Here is a 5,837-nt window from a genome sequence, read left to right on the forward strand (position 1 = left end):
GTTCAGACGTGTGCTCTTCCGATCTTAATAATTCAAAATCTACAGCTTTAACGCAAATTTTACATCTTATAAAAGTGAAAGATAATTAAATTTCGAAAATTTAGAAATATTTACAAACTCATTTTGGAAATATGTGCAGTGCGATGATGCTAAAAAACATTAAAAATTGTCATTTTTTCGTGCATTTCGTCAAAAAAATCAGTTCCGGTGAGGTGTAGGTCAAATTTTGTCTGTGCATTTTTTAAAGAAAATTATTAATCTTTAAAATTTTTTTTTATTCATCTACGTACGTTGATTTGTTTCCGAGATACAGCTGTTTGAATTTTTTTTTTAAATAGATCATAATTAAAGCTGACAAAATTTCCTACATGATTGATCTGATGCATTTTCTTTGTAAAATCAATAAAAAAAAAGATATATGCAAAAAAGAAGCACTTGTGTATCATTTCTTTAAAAAACACCACTTTTCGAGGGTGTTTTTTAATAACATATCATATCTTTTGATCAACTTATATGATTACATTAATTTCATATGCATATGAAGTATTAAAAAAAGGTAAAATCCAATTTTTAAAAAATTATTACGTATAAATTTTTACAATAAATTATTAATTTTGTTTTAAATTGTATTTTAAAAAAAAATTCAAACAGCTGTATCTCGGAAACAAATCAACGTACGTAGATGGATAAAAAAAATTTTAAAGATAATTTAATTCTCTTTAAAAAATGTACAGACAAAATTTGACCTACACCTCACCGGAACTGACTTTTTGGACAAAATGCACGAAAAAATGACAATTTTTAATATTTTTTAGCATCATCGCACTGCACATATTTCCAAAATGAGTTTGTAAATATATCTAAATTTTCGAAATTTAATTATCTTTCACTTTTATAAGATGTAAAATTTGCGTTAAAGCTATAGATTTTGAATTATTAGCGATTTTATCATGAAAAAACCGTATTCGACAAACGATAATGAATGTTTCAAAAATTCATATCTCTGTCAATATTGATCGTAAAGAAAAAATGAAAAAAGGAAATTGTTTGTAATTAAATTGTCTACAACTTTTATTACAATCATTTTCCGATCCGAATCGCCATTTTTAAGCTATCGACGAAAAATGCATGACGCGTTCGAGTGTTTTTTATTTTTCATAAAATAGTCCTTATTTCAAAAAAATCTAGTTCGACTGCAGTTGGTCGTACAAAATTTTTGTACAGACCTTCTTTGTGTAAAATTTAATTCTCTACAACTTTTGCGTCTTCACTTTTTCCCCTAAAAGTGAAACTTTTTTAGTTGTTGGCGAAAAACCGTTTTTTTTTTACCTTTTTTGCACCTTAATTTTCGCAACGATCATGATACGGGGGTGGGCTTTTTGTACCTTAATTTTAACCCCAAAAGACACCCCTCCACGAAGTGACAACATTTCTAGTATTTTTTCCTATCGAAAAGTGCCTTTGACTGGGCTAAGGCCCTAAACGCAGATTCTATCTTTACCCTCTTATCTTTAAGGTCTTTACTAGATATGAGTAACTCAACTACCGCATTATTGTGCGCATCTATAGATTTTTTTAGTTCCTTAATTCTAGAAACGTTGATAGTATCCAGCTGCTCACGGTTGCCGGGCCGGTAGGTATTTATATTAGCGCTCAGCAAGTCACCTTCCGAGAGGCGAGTTGCCATTTCGCCTGAGTTCTACGTCACCATCCGAGAACTGACGCATGCGCACCACACACCGAGAGCAAAATATGGCACTTATCCGAAGGAGAGAATCCAGAAAGAGAAATGGGCGAAATTGATTCAGGCTTACCAGATCCAGCACTGATAAATGAATAATAGCAAGCAGGAAAGCCCCCGCAACCATGCACTGCAAAAAGAACGCCCCGCAGAGCAGTGGGCAGCAGAAAAAAGTATCGAAAATGTCAGAGCGATGTGAAGCACGTTGGTAAAGTCAAAAGAGGCACGTTGGAGAGAGAACACAAGAGATTAATTCCACATTCTTTTATTCACGCACAAACATGTTTCTCGAGTCGAACATTCAATACAAAATAATACTTCGCGCACTCACAGAGTATCACGCGCGCGGTGCCACGCGGTTCGGCCAAGGACGGCGGTATAACGAATAATTGTAAACGCTTGGCAAGAATCCGGCATGTCGCACCTATTGATTTGGGTCAAACTAATTATTGACCTAAATAGAGCAGCGATCGCAGGTGACTACGCGAATTTTTCGGAGTAATGGGGAGTTCGAGGGAAGGGAGCGAGGGGCACGAAGCAAACGTGCCGAGAGTCAGTCGGGTTTTGGTCGCGGTGTGCGTGCTTGCGATGTTTAGGCAAAAGTGTCATAAAAGAAATAGAATAAAGTCTAAAGAGATCGGTGAGCGTGCCGTGTTAACGATCTAGATTAAATCCATGAGCGTGCTTTATCTGATATGTATATATATTATACTTTCTATTATTTTTAAATTGTGACTTGGAGCACGTGAATAAATCCATTGCTTTTATTATACTGAAATTATAGTAAGATTCTTTTAGTGCCGTATGTGTGTGTGTGATTCGTTTTAGTCCTTCTAGCCGCTAAGCTTACAGAGCTTCGTTATCAGAAGTGGGATAAGTGCTATATCGAAGATTTTCCGCAGAAGGAGCGATCGTTGGGACCAAGTAAAGAGAATTTCGGCAGGCCCGTTATCGGAGGTTAGTTGGAGATATCCTTTCGTCCCGGAAAGTCATATGTAGCCGAAAAAGTGCATATGAGCGGTCCGCGGTTAATGCGTGTCCACGTGAAAAGTCGTTGGGAAATTCAGATGGTTTCAAAAAAGTTCGTTGCGCAGAAAGGATAGGCAGAAAAAACGGAGCACGCGGTGTGAGCGCGATCAGCGCTCCTTCACGTGATCAGCGCAAGGGTGCTTTTCTATCGAGGCAAGTCATTGTTTTCGACATTCAAATTCTCACAAACAGACACCGGTCTTAATGACTTTGTTTATCGACCCGGAGCCAGGAGTAGCGAATTATCGAGTTATTGAACAGTTATTGATTGCCATCTAGTTGTGAGGTGACTATTACCCGAAAAGTAATTTATCCTGCTTAGTTATGAGTCGGGTGCAACTGGAGCAGCTCAACGTAGAGGGATTGAGAGAGGTCGCTCGCCAGCATGATTTGGATATCTGTGGTGCTCGCGCCGCATTGTTTGATCGCATTACAGATTATTTTGAGCGCCAGGGTTGGCCGGAAACCATTACTGTCACGTCACCTGTTATTGAGGATCGACCGATGGGGGAACAGGAGTCTCAGATTGCCCAGGAGGAAGCCGGCATGAATGCAACCGTGGCGGAGCAGCCACCTCAAGTTCGAATGTCGGAAGCGGAAAGGCATTCTGGAAGGAGTGTCAATGCCGGAAATGTTTTCGAAATGCAGGAAATCGTGCGGGCTGTATTGCAAGCCCTAAATACGCCGCAGAAGCGACGGCCAAGCGGAGTGCCTGAGTGGTCGGGACCGGAGGTGCGGCCAGAGACGTCGCCCAGTTCCACTTCTCGATCGAGCGGTTTTCATAACTGGAATCAAGTTAAGTTCGCCTTAAAATTGATTCCTTCGTTTGCCGGGAAAGAGAACGAAAACATAATTCCCTGGTTAGAAAGGATAACGAGTATAGCTAGGATGTATCAGATTCCGGATGAGGTCTTGGTCCTGGCGGCGGTGAATCAATTGACGGGTCGCGCGATCGGTTGATATAATCAACAGCCAGTTGAATCAGTGGCGTCGTGGCAGGATTTTAGGCGCCAAATTCGAGCGTATTTCGAGAGGAAGGAGACATAACCATGATATTATCACGCGTGAATGCACGAGTGTGGAGAACGCACACTGAGAGGTTCGTGGACTACGCGGAAGATAAGTTGAAATTGATGCAGTTCCTCAATCTGCCGGAGAAGGAGAAGATCGAGCTGTTGGCCGACGGTGTCAGGGACTTTGTCTTTAGACGATTTGCGTTAAACTTTTGGGCCGTCAGTGTGCCGGAGTTTATGGAGCACATGCGGAGGATTACGGAGGACAGCATGATTGCCCGACGACCAGGTATGGGATCCACAAACCGGAGTGCCCGAAACTTGCTGCCACCCGGGCGGCCATTACTTGTGCGCATTGCAAGAAGGCGCACCACCTGGCGAAGGATTGCAGAATCGCCACCATGATATGTTACACGTGTGGTCAAAAGGGCCACTTAAGTTCGGCCTGCCCGCAGAGGAGGCCTGCTCCGGGAGCTACTTTGAATCATCTAACTGACGAACTGGTGGAGGATAAAGTGATTCCCATGGAGGCTGTCGTGGATGAGGAGGCATCGAGCAGAATCTATGTCATCGAGAAGGAAACTCCATACATCTCAATCTCCAGATGCGGCTCTCAGGATAAGTCCTTTTGCGCACTCATTGATACAGGTAGTCCGGTGAATCTTGTCCGAAGATCGGTGTATCAGAGGTATTTCGCGAATGCAAATTTGTTTCGGGTAGATAAATATCTGAACTTAAAATGAATTAACAATTCGGAGATTAAAGTCTTTGGGAAAATATATGATCAAATCTGCTTGGAGGGGGGGAGGGGTCAATAGGTGGTTTAACGTATCCTTACTGGTAGTGGACGATTCAATTATCGCTTTCGACATTTTGTTGAGGCGCGAGTTTTTAATCAACTCAGGAGTTAAGCTCGTTTATCAGAACGGTAAATTCAAGTTTGAATGTCCGACAGAGGAACCCATGCAGATTGATTTTATTTTCCAGATCGACATTGTTGATTCGAGGGAACGCTGCGACATTGCGATCGATAACTTGGATGGGAGCGTTGTCAGGCACGGGAAAGGTTGATAAGCCCTTTAACAGCTGATTGAGAGTTTTTTACCTTATCGAGAAGTTCCGTGTAACGTGTTTTAATTGCTTTTTTCTCGGCGTTAAAGAGCATTTCTTTTAAACCATTCATTAGAAAATCTCTATAAAGTAAGAACAGGGGTTCCCAGGTATGCGGCCGACGTTTATGTCATAAGAGCGAATTAAACAGTGTTAATTACTTACGTCGTTGTCGAGTATTTGTCTTCATATTTTTCAATGTCCTCTCGAATAGCACTTCAAATTTGAATGACACTGAAATCTTTCAAATGCACTTTCAAGTGTTCGGTTATCTCGCGGAACTTAATTGTTTTGTTATAAGAAGTACATCTGAATGCTTTTGAGCGTTGCGTACATATAATTATATATACCAAGCTCCCTTTAATTCTTTCTTGTCGTATAATAGAAATATGAACTCTTTCAGTCTCCATTTTAAATATGAGGAACACTACTCTTAGCTTGTGTAATAGAGCGGTTCACGACGTGTTCTGACCGACAGATTAATTCAAACTAATCCGCAGGGAAAATCTTTAACAGCCACTGGCGTGGAGAGGGTAGGCTATAGCCGCCAGCAGCCAACCACCTAAGCCCATCGCGGCTGCCAGCCTATAACTCCCTCCACTTGTAGCCAATGGCTGTTAAAGGTTTTCGTAACATTCCTGTCCGCTCGTCAAAATATTTGAATTCAACATCGACGTAGAAGGTCGAAGAAGCTTCTAGAATAGTGATGTAACTACCGGGTAAGGGAGGGGGAGGGGCAGAGAGAGCTGCGACATGTAGGCATATACACTGATGGATTCGTCGACCCGCTCTGCTCGAAAAAAAACATAAACATAAAGACAGATACATGAGATCATTGGCGTAAAGGCAAAGGAATGAAATGCTTTGCTGCCATATTTTTCCTTTTTTCCGCGACTCTTGTTACGTTTTTCTAAATACCATCATTGTATAAATTTATAAATACG

The 5,837-nt window shown here is 40.9% G+C and overlaps 1 protein-coding gene across 1 annotated transcript in view; it reads left to right on the top strand.

The window, feature by feature from the left end:
- Positions 1–5,837, top strand: part of LOC105456579 (osmotic avoidance abnormal protein 3-like) — a 19,444-nt gene that overhangs the window by 5,699 nt on the left and 7,908 nt on the right. The gene's annotated exons all lie outside the window — the stretch shown is intronic.

This window comes from Wasmannia auropunctata, unplaced genomic scaffold (genome assembly GCF_000956235.1).
Source record: "Wasmannia auropunctata unplaced genomic scaffold, wasmannia.A_1.0 LD336106.1, whole genome shotgun sequence".
Taxonomy (NCBI): domain Eukaryota; kingdom Metazoa; phylum Arthropoda; class Insecta; order Hymenoptera; family Formicidae; genus Wasmannia; species Wasmannia auropunctata.